This window comes from Tursiops truncatus, chromosome 18, assembly GCF_011762595.2.
Source record: "Tursiops truncatus isolate mTurTru1 chromosome 18, mTurTru1.mat.Y, whole genome shotgun sequence".
NCBI classification, from domain to species: Eukaryota; Metazoa; Chordata; class Mammalia; order Artiodactyla; family Delphinidae; genus Tursiops; species Tursiops truncatus.
In genome coordinates this window covers 57,727,095-57,743,351 of record NC_047051.1, presented here as the reverse complement: position 1 = coordinate 57,743,351, position 16,257 = coordinate 57,727,095, and positions in this window count along the sequence as shown.

The following is a 16,257-nucleotide window of genomic DNA, read 5'->3' as shown; positions in this document are numbered from 1 at the left end:
CCTAATATCCTTTTCCTTTCAGCATAGTGGGGGTAGTAAGGCTATGTCATTGGGTTATTTAACTGACAAAAATATGTGTTATTTGCACAAATCATGTACACTGATACCCCACTGAGAAGAATAATTTAATCCAAAATGCAACCTCTGTTGTTATAGGGACCACACATCCAATTCACTCAGGTCAATGCTGGTTTATATTTATTGTTTTTACATGACTATTAATAGTGTTCTCTTTCACACTCACAAGTGTACCAGTTTGGAAAGCAAAGTATGTGGCTATCCTATTTATTGTAGATATAGTATCTAATACAAAGCTGGACTTAACCTTGACTTCCTTTTTGTGCATATCTTCTTAGTACTTCCCTCTAGATATAAATCCACACACTTCCCAAGCATGCTCTTTCATTAAAAGTGCCAGTCTTACTTCCCCTCACCTTCGCACACAAACTGCGTCATTCTGCAACACACTGAATAGAGCCTGAAAAACCTTCTTTATTGTTTGCTTAAAGTTTCCACGTTGGCGCAAACATATTATGTCATTGCTTCACCCATTTGAAAGAGGTTCCTCAATTGATTCCAGTATTGGTTTATTTTTTGACTTCCAGAAATTGCTGTAACCATCTGGCTAAGTTCACTCTCTTGAATCTTCCCTGAGCTTGAGTCAATATCAAGCTCACAAGTTACAACTAAATATCTGTCTCTTTCCAGTCCCGTATTTAAAGAACTAGACCATCTTTCATTGTTGCTATTTTTCCCTTAGGGTATCCCTCATTTTCCTTTCATATATGTAATTTCTATTCTCTAAAACTCAAATCTTTTCATAAATAGGTCCCCTTTTTACTTTAACCGATGATGAGTTCTACCATTTTCAAGGCTATAGTACCTACGCATACGTTCTCTGATAGGATAGTTTTCTCTATCTCTAAAATTCTTGTATTCATTGTGACCACTGAGGAATAAAAAAAGAGATTGAGAAAATACCCTCCTCCTTCAACTTGCTAACGATTGTGAAGCAATTGTTCATGCAAATCCTGACCTATCCCTAAATTTTACCCCCTGCACCCAGAAGAGCCCGCCATATCCACCTGTTCCCCAAGCAAATCGGAGAATGAGTCAAAATAATACTCAGACATGAGAGAGGGAATGACAGACTGAGCTGGATGGGAGAGAGGGGAGGAAGGAGTCAGAGTCCAGTGGGCTGGGCTCCCAGAGCGGAGTAGTGATGGCGGAGGGAGGTTGAAAAATGAGAGGCTTAAGAGAATGTGGGGTGTGAGAGATTCTGGGAGAAGAGGAAACTAGATCCATTGTTTCCAGGTGTTATGTATTAAATCCCTTTGCTATCCTACAAGAGACTGGAGTAAAAAATATGGATTTCTTTTATTTACTTAGTATTTATTTACTAAATAACTCACCTGGTTATATTATATTCTCTTTTCCTCCTTTTAAAAAATTTATTGAAGTACAGTTGACTAACAATATTAGTTTCAGGTACACAACACAGTGATTCAATAGTTTTTATAGATTACATACCATAAAAAGTTATTATAAAATATTGACTATATTCCCTGTGCTGGACATTTACATCCTTGTAACTTATTTATTTTACTGGTAGTTTGTGCCTCTTAAGCCCTTTCACCTATTTCAGCCCTCCTCCCAACCCTCTCTCCTCTGGTAACCACTAGATTGCTCTCTGGACCTGGAGGGTATTATGCTTAGTGAAATAAGTAGACAGAGAAAGACAAAACAAATGAACAAATGTTAAAAAAAACCAGAAAACAGAAACAGACTTATAGATACAGAAAACATTCTAGTATTATATTCCTTTTTTTTTTTTTTTTTTTTTTTTTTTGTAGGCAGCACAGCTTGTGGGATCTTAGTTCTGGACCAAGGATTGAACCTGTGCCCCCTGCAGTAGAAGCAGAGTCTTAACCCTTGGACCACCAGGGAAGTCCCAAGTATTATATTCTTTAAATGTGCCTCCATCCTTAGTTTGACTCACAGGGATTACTACATCAATAGCGTTATAACCACATTAGTGTTATTTTGATTTCCAAAAGGCAAGACATTCCAGGTACAGGCTTCTTAGCAAATTTGGGGGCTTTCTTCCAACAATATGGAAAGTTCCCATGTAATCAGAACCCCCATTAAAACTTTATTAATTAATAATGTTCATAGCAACAACTATACTCTGGGTTTCTAAGATCTACTGCTATACTTGGCACTGATTTAAAAGGCAAGGCTCAGCCTAGTTGAGTTCACTTAGCAAAAGAGACAGGATACACCAGAAAGATTTCTGGAAAGCCAGAGGCTTTCCAACCACAGTTCTTATTTTGAGTCTGGAGTCCATTCAACAACAAGGAAAAGAGTAAAGAAATTTGAAACAGTTAATATAGAGCCAGCTTCCTAGACTCAAAACCCAAAGCCAAAACTCTAGTACCTTCTAGGACCTCTGTGTAAGAGCCTAAAGAAACTTCCCAAACCTTGCAGATGTATTTACTGCTTCAGGATACTGTGCTGCTATCACACAGGCCAAGTCTGATTTATATTGAGGGAATGGAGCAAAGTAAGGTCCATCTGCCTTTCATGGGAAAAAAACAAAGCTTAAAACAGCTAATGAAACTCTGGTTGCATTTGAATGACCACTCTCCCCTTAATCCTTCCAGACTGCCTGCCATGCCCCTGGCCCTGTTCTATAGCTCCATGACCTTGGTAATATAATTGATAGTCAAGGTGTCCAATGAATTGGTTTAGTTGCATCAATATGCAAGATTTAATAAATAGTTAATTATCCATGACATATTATTCAAAAAGAAAGCATTACCTTGAGTATGCTCACAGCTCTGATGCATGCCAGATGTTCTCCAGTATAACATGCTACCAAACTAATGAGCTGTCAGAGTGTATGTGTTCCCTGCATCTGTAGCAGTTTTGCTTTAATTTTAGATATTTTAATTCCTTTTATATTAATATTAAACGTTTAATGATACAAGGCACTATAGAAACTTAAGACATATAGTTTTATTTTCAGCCCCATTTATTTAAGGAATATATTACATAAACACAGAAAATTAGAGTCAAGATAGTTGGGCCATAATTGAAACAATGTGGAATCCAAACTGCAGGTTTTTTAATGAAGTAAAACAGGGGAAGGTGGGGATGCTATTCTATTTACCTAAACCAAAAGGGTAAAGATAAACATTTTGTTTGCAATGGAAAAAGGATACTTTGATTTAAAAGCAATTTGTTTTGTCAGTTTCAAGGCAGTAATTGGATTATCCTCTTGGGAAAGTTCTTCACTCTTTTTTTTTTTTTTTTGCGGTACGGGGTCTTTGACTGTTGCGGTCTCTCCTGTTGCAGAGCACAGGCTCCGGACGCACAGGCTCAGCGGCCATGGCTCATGGGCCCAGCCGCTCCGCGGCATGTGGGATCCTCCCGGACCAGGGCACGAACCTGTGTCCGCTGCATCAGCAGGCGGACTCTCAACCACTGCACCACTAGGGAAGCCCTCTTCACTCTTATTAGCTAATTCCTGTTTTTCTTTCAGGTCTCATTTGGAAAGCTGCCTATTCAGAGAATCCCTCTTCAGATTAGGTTATGCTAGTAGTGACCTGGACCTTACCTGTTCTAGCTGGTAGTGTCATTTTTGGAATAGTTCACCCCTTTATTTCTGGAAGGTGGTTGATAGATTTTTCTGCACCAGACTGATTGAAATCATTCTCAATCTACTTGAGAAACTTAACAAGAAGAGTAATATATCTATGCTTTTTTTGTTAGCTCTTTCTTCTCACTGCCTAGAACAAACAAAAAAACAACAACAACAAAAAAATGCCTCTATTTGGCAGGTTTACTTTTAATATACTTGTTTTTAATGGAGGTTTTTAAACAATGCATACTTAGACTTCATTTGATAGAAATTCAGTGAACAGATTTTTGGATGTAAGAAATTAATGAAGTCATAAATTAATCCAAATGAAGAGCCCCCATCAAACTTTTATAGGTTTTACAGACTAAATTCTGTTCCCTTTCAAATTTGTATATTGAGGTCCTACACCCCAGTGCCTTAGAATGTGGCTGTATTTGGAGATAGGGATTTTAATTTAGGTTAAACGAGGTTATAAGAGTGGGGCCCTAATCTAATATGATTGGTGTCCTTATAACAAAAGGAAGACATGAGACATGAGACAGGCACAGGCCCTGCAGGACACAGCGAGAAGGCAGATAAGGACAGAGGCCTCTGGAGAAACCAAACTTGCTAGCAACTTGATCTGGGACTTCTAGCTTCCAGAACTGCATGTGAGAAAATTAGTTTCTTTTGTTTAAGCCACCCAGTCTATGGCATATTGCTATGGCAGCCCTAGCAAATTAATACACTAGGTAATCACTAATGGCTACCTCATATCTGAAGACATTGACATTTTATAGGATTTAAGTAAATCCTTATGCTAGCTGTCTCTAATTAGACCAATAGATAAAGTTTAATTCAGTACATATCAGAACAATTAGCCCACTTGACTCAAAGCAGAATTCCATTTACAACTTTATCAATCACTACAGTCCAGTCCGTCAAGGTGTAAAGAATTACAGAAAGGGTTTAATACTTAGGAAATGTGTATATTATGTTTATTTTCCCTCTGGTCAAATGTTGCTTTAGGATTTCCATATCCTCGGAGATTTAATAAAATTTGACTCAAACTCCCAGTTCCACCAGCAGAGAAAATTTAGTGTTCTCCCTCACACTGTATAGCTGCTTCTGATTTTCCTTTTCTTTTTCTTTCTTTTTTTTTTTGAATTCCCACATGGCTCCTTCACTCTCTTATATCTACCTAGGGAATCTAATCTCTTCCTCCCCCCACCCAACAGCATGACACTGCAGCTCAGAGCATAATCCTACCCATCACCAAACTCAGTCACACCAGGTATGTCATTATATTTGTAGTATTACTGAAGATTTTTTCAGGATGATAGGAAGGTGAGTGTTTAGGAGACCTGAGACAGGATGGGGGTTTGGGAATGCGATGATTTATATTATATTACTGACCCTAAGAGCACTACTTACTCTTCTGGAAACTCTTACTTGACCTCTCAGCATCTCTATAATGTTCAGGCTCCAGGAATATGATGCTCTCTGATTTGCATAACCCCTGTCTTCCTCTTTATTTCTTCGGTGTCTTAAGCTATTATCTCTTGGAGGATTTTCCCAATAAGTCAATTTGTCATTCTCACTCTTTTTTTTTTTTTTTAATTTATTTATTTATTTTATTTTTGCTGTGTTGGGTCTTCGTTTCTGTGCGAGGGCTTTCTCTAGTTGTGGCAAGCGGGGGGCCACTCTTCATTGCGGTGCGTGGGCCTCTCACTATTGCGGCCTCTCCTATTGCCTCTCCTATTGTGGAGCACAGGCTCCAGATGCGCAGGCTCAGTTGTTGTGGCTCATGGGCCTAGTTGCTCCGCGGCATGTGGAATCCTCCCAGACCAGGGCTCGAACCCGTGTCCCCTGCATTAGCAGGCAGATTCTCAACCACTGCGCCACCAGGGAAGCCCCTTGTCATTCTCACTCTTAACTCTTACTTTATTACCAAATTTAATGTGCTTATGCATGTAATAACAGGATCTTTAAAAACAGAATCTTGATTATATGTTTTATTAATTTTATCCTCTCTTTGTTCATTAGAATTATGTTGTAAGCATTTCCTAAGATCATTAATTACATTCTAAAGTATTTTCAATGGTTAAAATACATTATTTGAATGCTCCATAATTTACTAACTATCGTCCTGCAATTGAAGATGTTACTGGATCCCTTTTTTACAATTAAAAACAACACTTATATGAGCACTTTGAACATAAATCTTTCAGTGAATTTTTGGCTATTTTCATATAATTGATATCTAAAAAGAGAACTGCTAGATCAAAGTTATAAAATATGTTATTGCTTTTTTAATAATTATAAAAGTAGTCAATTATTTCCACTAAAAATCAATAGATATTATAATGTATTATTTTAACTATAACTATCCCTATAGTCCTGTATAAAAAGAATAATATACAATATGCAATGACTAGCAGCTTATCTTTTATAAATTCTGTCTGGGAAAAATTGCCTATATGTTGTTGGGAAAACTAGTAAAGTAGTCTTGTTCAGGCTTCAGATGCAAAAGCAGGCCTCTGACTGACTTGTGACCCTGCCTGGACCACGTGCCTGCCTGCACACCTAACAATTGTTACTAACAAGTCAAGCAGCACGTACGATAAGAAAGGGAGTGGGTCTTGGAATTTCTTGAGCCCTGGGGACCTGGCCAGTCCCCTGGGGTCTGGAAAATCTTGTGACTCACATGGTGAAATTAACAGCATTTTTACAATTGAACCAGAGCTGCATTTTTGCGCGCAAACTGATGCTATAAGTTTGTGGCCTGGAATTATAGACGGAAGCCCCCAGAACTACAATTTGAAGTCTAACCGGTGGGGTGGATGCACCGCCTGGGACCCTTCCCAATAGGGAGTCCAGATTGCTGTCACTCGGGACTTCCCAGCTGCTGTTTGAATTTGGATGAAGGTGTCGGCCCAATCTGGTGAAGTATACTCTGTTATGTCTCTCTAATACTTTTATTCATCCCCTTCTAATGACTGTATATTGAAATTAAGTTAAATCATCTATTAAAGAAATAAATTAAATCTGTTCAGTTGTGTGAGACGAGTGGTTATTTTGCCGGCGAATCCAACGAGCCTTGAAACCGAAAGCAGGCTTTCAGCAATACATATGTATATAGATAAACAAATATCTACAAGTAGAGTGTACATATATATATATATGTATATGTATATACTTTTTAATATGTATGAATAATATCCACTTCAATTTTAAAGCAGCTGTATGCATTTCAATCTATGGAGATAAAAATTTAGCAATTTTGTATTGATGAAAATTTAATATATTTCATTATTTTTATTACAAATCTTGCTGCAATTAATATACTTCTACATATAACCCTCTGTACATAGATCTTCATAGCACTTCCTAGAACTAAATCTGCTGGTTCAAAGCATATTCACATTTTAAAATTTAATTAATTTGAACAAATAGCTTTCCAAACTTATTCAGTTTCTTTCTATTCAGCAGTCTAGGTAATACATATTCCACCTTTCTTTTTCTACCAGTCATATCATATATTTTATTACTACTGACACAACAGATGAATTGATGGATATGAACTTGATAGAAGATTATGTATATATCTTTTCCACTAAGGTAAGCAATATTTCTTAAATTTAGACACCATTTAATTCTTCTTATATAAAAATATGTATTCAATAGACATATATACAATACATACATACATACATTTATTAGTCTGATAGGGTATAGTAATATTGTAAAATTTGGGATTGCACCAACCATTTTCATGCTGTAGATCAATTTGTGTAGCCTAGAAATTGCCTGTTTCTACTTCCAGGGATTATATTTTTTTTAATGAAACATATAATAAGAGTAAAAAAAATAGAATTCATTAAATAAAATAGTGTATCACAATAAAAGTTTCCTGGAAACTTTTCATATCCATTATATCCTGTGTGTATATAAAAATTATATATATAAAAAATGAAAAAAGTCAATTTAATTTTTAAGACTCAAAATGTCCATTTTTCACAAATCCATGATTGAATAAGAGAAATAAATTTATTTTAAAGTAAACCTTTAAAGAAGCTTCTATTAAAAAATTCACACTTTACTCACTTTTTTTTATCCAAAGAAAAAGAAATGATCAAGCCTAATTCAGTACTACAAGATAAACTCTAACTTTGAAATAGAGGATGGAAGAAGAATTGTCATAGGAGTTTTGGTTAAACAGAAATGTTTCATAAAGAAAATTTTCTTTGGTGTTTATAGTTCAAGTACTTGAAAAAAACCCAAAACTCTGGGTTGTAAAGTTCTGTAAAACTGAAATTATGATTTATAAACTTTTCTACTTCTCATAGTCTTAGCACAGCATTTCATAAGTGGCACCAAATATATGTTAGAAGAATAAAAGGAGGTAAAAGGAAGAAAGGAAGGAAAGAAGGAAGAGGGGGAAGAGAGAGAGAAGACAAGTCAAGACAGAAAAGAGGATTAAAATCGATACTTGTTCCACTGCAGGAGACAAAAACAATTATAATATGATGAGACAGTGCTAACAAGAAGATAGGCCTGGAAAGCTAAGAGACAAAATGGGCACCTGACTCTGAATATCTGTGAAACCTTCCTTGAATAGAAGGCAATTTAACTGATATGTGGCATAGGTAGGAATTTGTTAGATAAGGGGAGTGCATAGCCCCTGGATAGAGGAAACACCACATGTAATAATGCTGAGATGTTAAAAAGCATGGCTAGGTCTTAGGTGGAGTTCCCTGGCAGTAGAGCATGAGATGGGGTCCTAATCAAGTGAACTATCTGGGATGTACTCTCAAGAGAAAAGGAATGAGGAAAGTAGGACAGGGAAGGTGGGGGGGGGGAACCCTAAGAATGTACTTTTCTTCTAGACTATCTTGAATCTTAGCACACAAGGAAGCTTTGGGGACCAAACTGCAACACAGAGTGAGTCCCACCTTGAGGCAATCACTCATTGCCTTCAGTCAGTTACTGGCTGAGGTCTGACTCCCAATGTGGGATAGATTCCTCCAGGTCTTGTGGCTCCTGTTTGGTCTGGACCTGTTTGGTTCTCTGGGGAAGGGAGAAACTGTGGGTTGTTATTGGCCAACAGTCACAACACCTGTGGGATGGGACCGCCACCTGTATAAAGAATCTGGACGGGGCATTCCACCTCCTTCATCACTCAACTCTTACATTAAATTCCTTCCATTCTGACCAAGCTTTTCCTTGATTCTGGTTTTTCACAATGTCTGGAAAAACTTACATGAGGAGGAAAAGTGGGATCAACTACAGCCCTTGCTGCTGCAGTTGCTCTCAAGTTTCTTTCTGCCGCTTATCGTTGCCACCCTCCACCGCCTGTTTAGGATTTCCCTCAAAAAATCTAGATTTCCACTGGGAGATTAGTACTTCTGCTTGGCTAGGCGGCTTCACTGGCTTATCTGGTGGGTTGACCCAGACCTTCGTGAGGGGTCAGCCACTGGACACCACACCCTCATCAAGCTGAGATTACCGCACTTGCCTATTTACAGTTAGAATCAGAGATGAGAGCAGCCAGAGATGATTTGGAGGATCATCTAAGTGTAAAACTATTTTTCCCTCTTCCTCTTATGTAGTGTCAGTCTTTTTTCCTCATGATGCTCAGGGTCAATGACCTGGACTAAAACATTAACTCCTTTCTTTTCTTGCTGGTTTATTAGCACAAGAAGGCCAAATTGGTTAGATGGTGGCGTTAGCCTAAGGTTCTGTTGGACTCTCACTGTGTCCACCCTGTGGAAGCACCCCTTGTCTGGAAACCAGGAGCGAGGGGCCACAAATCCCTCAAGCAGGTCACTGGCAGTGGTGGAGTGGGGTCACCTCTACTTAAACCTATTGTTTTCTAGACCTATGTATTGTACGTTTGGGGACACAGTGCCGTATAGGCCATTGGTTTAAGGTACATATTCTATCTTGAAAGATAGAGCCTATTTTCCGAGGATGTCATTTCTTTACTGGCTCCTCAGCTATGCTTTCAAAAGGCCATTCCATTGCTCTGTCAGGAAGCAACTTGGGAATGCAGTATGTGGATGGAGACAATGGATTTCATTATCATGTGCTCACTACCACATCCCCTTTGCTGTAAAGTGGATTCCTTGGAGTGAGGAGATGTTATGTGCTATCCCAGGATGGAGATGAGATACTCTGGAAGCCCCTGGATAATGATGGTGCAGGCACTGCAAGAAAAAAAAAGCAAATTCATCCAAGAATATGTGTCCATCTCAATCAATAAGAAATATTACCTATTTAGGGTAGAAGGGACCTGATATAATCAACTTGCTACCAGGTGGCTGGTTGTTCCCCTTGAGGAGGGTATCATACTGGGGATTCAGTTTTGGTCTCTGTTGCTGGCAATTATTTAGTCAGCGGCACCAGTAGATAGCCCTTGATTTGAAGGAGCCCATGCTATTGGGCCTCTACCTCTGCCCCTATAGTACTGATAGTTATGATTCCACTGCCTAAGCACTGGATTGGCCTAGGACAGAGACTGACTGAAATCTACTCACTGGAGAATCTGTTGTCTACTTACTTGTTTAGGGACACTTCTAGAGGGCATTCATTTGTGATACAAAGATCTCTATACTTTGTCCCCATGTCAGTAGGTCCATCTACACAATTCTTTCTCGGGTCTCCTTGTAATCAATATTTCAATCTCATTCTTCCCAGTCCCCTGACGAACAAACTAAGCCAACCTCTGTTGCCAGGTCTTTTCTATCTCCACGTAAACAAACTTAACCTGTACCCACTGGGAGAATTTCCGTCACTGCTCTCTTTCACTTTTGAGAAAGGGCCACGTTTGAGATGAGCTTTAGTGCAAAAGCAGCTCATTTTTAGCTCATACGCTCACACCATGCTGACCCATCCATGCACCAAGTTCAGATGCTTTCATCCTTCATCAGCTCCTCACAGGGAGGCCGTTAAGGGATAGACATCAGCTGTGAGAGAGGTACTGGTTCAATATTGGTAGGTGACATGCGGTGCTGGGCACCTGACTTGTGCAGCTTGTGCTGTCTAAGTCCTCTTGAGCCCACTTCCATTTCCTGATGGTCTGCTTCTGAGCTCACCCATAATTATGTGGCTCTGACAGTATCAGTATCTAATTCACGATGGAACATTTAAGACACATGATCACTTGCTGGCCCATAGTCAGATACCCTTTCTACTAGGGGCCAGGAGCATGCCAAGAACTGATTTTAAAATGTTGTAGTTTTCTGCAGCAGTTGGCATCGCCTTACTCCAGAGTCCTAGTGTCTGTCTGCACTTTGACTGTTGTATTAAGACTTGTCAGTATTAGCAAATACTTAGCAAATCTGTATGCCATTTTTTTCTACCAGAGATACCTCAAGTACCCTGAAATCTGTAGGGTTATATGGCCCAAGTGACAGGACTTCTTATGTCACAGTCTAGAACAGCTACAAACCCTTTTCTTTTTCCTGCCGTATTCAGTCTAGCAGCCTTACACACCAATAAATGGGTGATGGCCGTATTCTACAGTATGGAATATGCTGATATCAAAACCTAAAGATACCTTCCAAGCCTTACGTTTTCTCTCAGTTGTATGAGGCACAAGGTGCAATGACTTAACCTTTACGTTGGTGTGGAATGTCCTAGCATGCCCCAGATAATTGGACCCTAAGAACATTACCAATGTGGCAAGCCCTTAAATCTTGGTAGGGTTTGCCTTGCATCCTCTAGAGTGTGTTACCAAATCATTCACAACACTTGCCATTTCTTGCTCATCGGTCACAGTTAAAGTGATGTCATCAATAGAGTGGACCAATTTGATGCAGATAGTGGGGAAATTTCTGAAATAGGAAATGTAGGAAGAAACGGCTTGAACGTTTGGTTCATATTGTACATTTTGAGTTTCAGATGTCAGTGAGAATCAGAGCTGAAGATGTCAAGACATTCTTTCTAGATTTATGGCAAGTAATCAGATTCTATTAGGATAGTTCTAGACATAGTTTCACTAAAGGTATTGAAGAAAATAAAGGGTTGGGTAATAGAAAATTTCCAAGTTTGAGGAATAAAAAGAGAAAAAATTTAGTTGTAACCACACTTACTGAAAGCTTTTTTTCAATCTTTCATTTTCTTTTAAACGGAGAGTCCTCCCTTGCACTATTAAACATAAATCAAATAACTGAGCTCTTGGATAATGTTGCAGTTTGACAAACTTTCAGAAAGGAAAGCATACGAAAGTTGTCTAGAAGATTCATTTATTAGCTAAACTCACTAAGACAACCATCATAAAAAATCTGTCATGCGCTAAAGAGTATTTAGAACAATGGCTTTAACCTTTACAGAACAGGTCATTTTACTTTATTTTATTTTTGAGAAACAAAAAGAAGTATAACTATTAGATAAAAAGGAGAGTAATTTTTTAAAATGAGATGTAATTTCCAAAACATCTTTTGAGATGATAGGAATAGCAATCTTTAATTATGGTTGGGATTTGAACAGAAATACTGGCACACCAATTTCATCAAAAGCAGATGTTCTACTTTTAGTGCTTTTCCAAAATGAGGGAAGATGACAATAGTAACTTAGTAACAAAAATAATAGGAAATGTAATATCTTACTTATATTTATTTTATTCAGATGCAGACATTGCCATGGGAAGATCTTTTGTTTAAAGTAGGCTTAATTACTATAATAGTTTGCTAGTTCTGCTTTCCTTGAAGTCATTCCAGAAGTTTAAACTCTTGAAAAAGATGCTACTCATTTTCCATTTTTTTCCCTTCCCCACACACAGTAATGCTTTTACACTTTGTTCTAAATATCTTAGATGGATCTATGACAAATATATTAGACATACATCTCACACATCAGATTATCATTAATTCCAGAATTACTTGAGCATCAATTTTCTAGTTTCAAGGTTATATCTTGCTTTTCTTTAATTCTTCTCAGTTTGAATTAGCTTCCTAAAGCCAGTTAGAGGTCATAGGAATTCATTTGAGTGGCTTTTCTAAATAGCTCTATAATTTACTTCTGAAAGAAAAACAGTGTTTAGTCAAAGTCCACCTGAAAATGTAAAAAGATCAGTTTAGTATAATCAGAATCTGTTTTGGTTTTTTTTTGTTTTTTCCTCTTGTCTTTGGCATCTATCATTTTTTATCACTTCACTGTTCATTTGCAGCAAATGGTGAAAAGATAAATTAATGAAAACAATTTTAATAAAAACATTTTTACATAGCAACTCAATTGAAGCAATGAGATGTCTTGACTCTATATCTGTATTTAAAGACATACAAAAACAAAAAGCTAGCGAGCTTAGTACATTTTCATCCATCATACAATAGAACAGGCAACACAAAACCTTTAGTGTATTTGCCAAGTAATGTAAAAAGCTATTTAAAAAGTTATATATATTTTTTGAATAAATGAATCATTTAATTCCAGCTATATGTGTAGTACTGTACATACATTTTTTAAGTTATATTTTTAAATGTATAAAAGATTAATTAGAAGAATTTATTATTAGAATTAGAATTAGAAGAATAAATAAGTTATTTTGAGTTCTAATTACTGATAACATCATGCCAAGAACTTTAATAGCTCGATAATAAAAGAGTTGGGGGCATTTTTGATATTTCATTGTTAAAGAGCATTCAGAGATTTATGAGGGATTTTTATTCACACAGAACTTTGGGTACAATAAAAAGTCAATGTTTTTGGATGATGGTAATAGGTAGGGTTGACTATATAATTTATCATCAACCAGCAAAGCTTCGAAAATTGAACAGGTTTTAAAAATATAATACAACTATGAAATGTTTATGTCTTGAGTAAATTTATTTATATTTATTAACTTATAACATATTTGATTTTAAAAAACTATTACCAAAAATACCGTTTTTTTCTACACATCCACACCTTGTCTTACTAATGAGCAGCCAAACAAGCCATATTTCCGAGGGTAACCTTTGCTGACATTTCCACAAAAAGGCTCACATAAAGAGAGAATTGTGGTCTCAAGTAATATTATAGTTATAACCAAGTTTTAAAGTGGGACTACTGGAAAAGACCACCAAAGAAGCTATATTTTCAAAGTGGAGTTCTACCAAACCCATTTTGGCTTATTTTAATGTGAATATTACTACAACAATTAAAAAATGAAAACAAAAAGAATAATTTCCAAGTTACATGGTCCAGACTATTCCAACACATATAAAGTGGGGATCCTCCTGGCCAAACTTGGATTTGTATGCCCCCAGCAATCAGATAAAGAATGACATATTTACATTTCATCAAGATAAATAGCCAGGGAAGAAATTTTTATATTCTGTAAAATGTAAAGTTTTGTTATAAATGAATAAATTAATATTTTATTTGAAATACTCTTAATCATGACAAGTAGGCCAAAAGTACATTAAGAAATAATTTTCAAGGTTTTAGTACACAATATGGTGTCTTTTCTTAGATGAACACAAATTATTTTTCCTTTTCTGATTCATTTAAAAACCTTTTACACATATTTTCCTATACAAAATTTGAGAAATAGTAAATGGATTAAAAATTTATATTGTTAGAACAGTACATCTCAATCTTTATCTTTTACTCATGGGGAAAAATGGAATTTCAATAAAATAATTTTATAAATGGTAAAATATGATTAATATTCAAAACAAAAGATATTATATTGAAAACACTCTACCTCATTTGGCTTATTTCAAAAAACTCAATAATCTATCTTCTTTAATTATATTTGATTACATTTTATTTTAACAGCCACTTCTCTATTTTTCCCTCCCATTCATACACTCAAACCCAATGTCACTTTTGATAACAAGCTATCAAGGACAGCTAATGTCCATAATTATCTATGACAGGAAAGTCATCCTAGCTAGAGGGCTAACACTTGTGGTAGAATCATCTTCACTTTTCTAACTGAAGAATGATAGCCTGTGTGTTCCCTGCAGTTGTTGTCTGCATATACTGATTATAAGTAGTGCAGTAAGTTTTTATGTATTAGCCATTTCCCATATCATTTAATAATTATCAAATGACTAGAGTTTCAAAAATTAAATTCTAAGTGTAAGTTTCTCCTGTTACACAACTTGAAAAAATATTTCTCGGGCACCATTTGATTTTTTTTTTTCTTCTAATTTTATATGTGTGTGTGTGGTTTTTTTTTTAACATCTTTATTGGAGTATAATTACTTTACAATGGTGTGTTAGTTTCTGCTTTATAATAAAGTGAATCAGTTATACATATACATATATCCCCATATCTCTTCCCTCTTGCGTCTCCCTCCCTCCCACCCACCCCTCTAGGTGGTCACAAAGCACCAAGCTGATCTCCCTGTGCTTTGCGGCTGCTTCCCACTAGCTATCTATTTTACGTTTGGTAGTGTATATATGTCCATGCCACTCTCTCACTTCATCCCAGCTTACCCTTCCCCCTCTCCGTGTCCTCAAGTCCATTCTTTAGTAGGTCTGCGTCTTAATTGCCGTCTTGCCCCTAGGTTCTTCATGACCATTTTTTTGTTTTTTTTAGATTCAATATATATGTGTTAGCATACGGTATTTGTTTTTCTCTTTCTGACTTACTTCATTCTGTATGACAGACTCTAGGTCCATCCACCTCACTACAAATAACTCAATTTCATTTCTCTTTATGGCTGAGTAATATTCAATTGTATATATGTGCCACATCTTCTTTAGCCATTAATCTGTTGATGGACACTTAGGTTTCTTCCATGACTTGGTTATTGTAAATAGAGCTGCAATGAACATTGTGGTATATGATTCTTTTTGAATAATGGTTTTCTCAGGGTATATGCCCAGAAGTGGGATTGCTGGGTCCTATGGTAGTTCTATTTTTAGTTTTGTAAGGAACCTCCATACTGTTCTCCATAGTGGCTGTATCAATTTACATTCCCACCAACAGTGCAAGAGGGTTCCCTTTTCTCCACATGCTCTCCAGCATTTATTGTTTGTAGTTTTTTTTTTAAAATAAATTTATTTATTTTTGGCTGTGTTGGGTCTTCGTTGTTGCACGCAGGCTTCCTCTAGTTGCGGCGAGCGGGGGATACTCTTTGTTGCGGTGCATGGGCTTCTCATCGTGTTGGCTTCTCTTGTTGCAGAGCACAGGCTCCAGGCGCACAGGCTTCAGTAGTTGTGACACGTGGGCTCAGTAGTTGTGGCTTGTGGGCTCTAGAGCTCAGGCTTAGTAGTTGTGGCGCATGGGCTTAGTTGCTCCGTGGCATGTGGGATATTCCTGGGCCAGGGCTCGAACCCGTGTCCCTTGCATTGGCAGGCAGATTCTTAACCACTGTGCCACCTGGGAAGCCCTGTTTGTAGATTTTTTGATGACGGCCATTCTGACTGATGTGAGATGATATCTCATTGTAGTTTTAATTTGCATTTCTCTAATGATTAATGATGTTGAGCATCCTTTCATGTGTTTGTTGGCCACCTGTATATCTTCTCTGGAGAAATGTCTATTTAGGTCTTCTGCCCATTTTTGGATTGGGTTGTTTGTTTTTTTGATATTGAGCTGCGTGAACTGCTTGCAAATTTTGGAGATTAATCCTTTGTCAGTTGCTTCATTTGCAAATATTTTCTCCCATTCTGAGGGTTGTCTTTTGGTCTTGTTT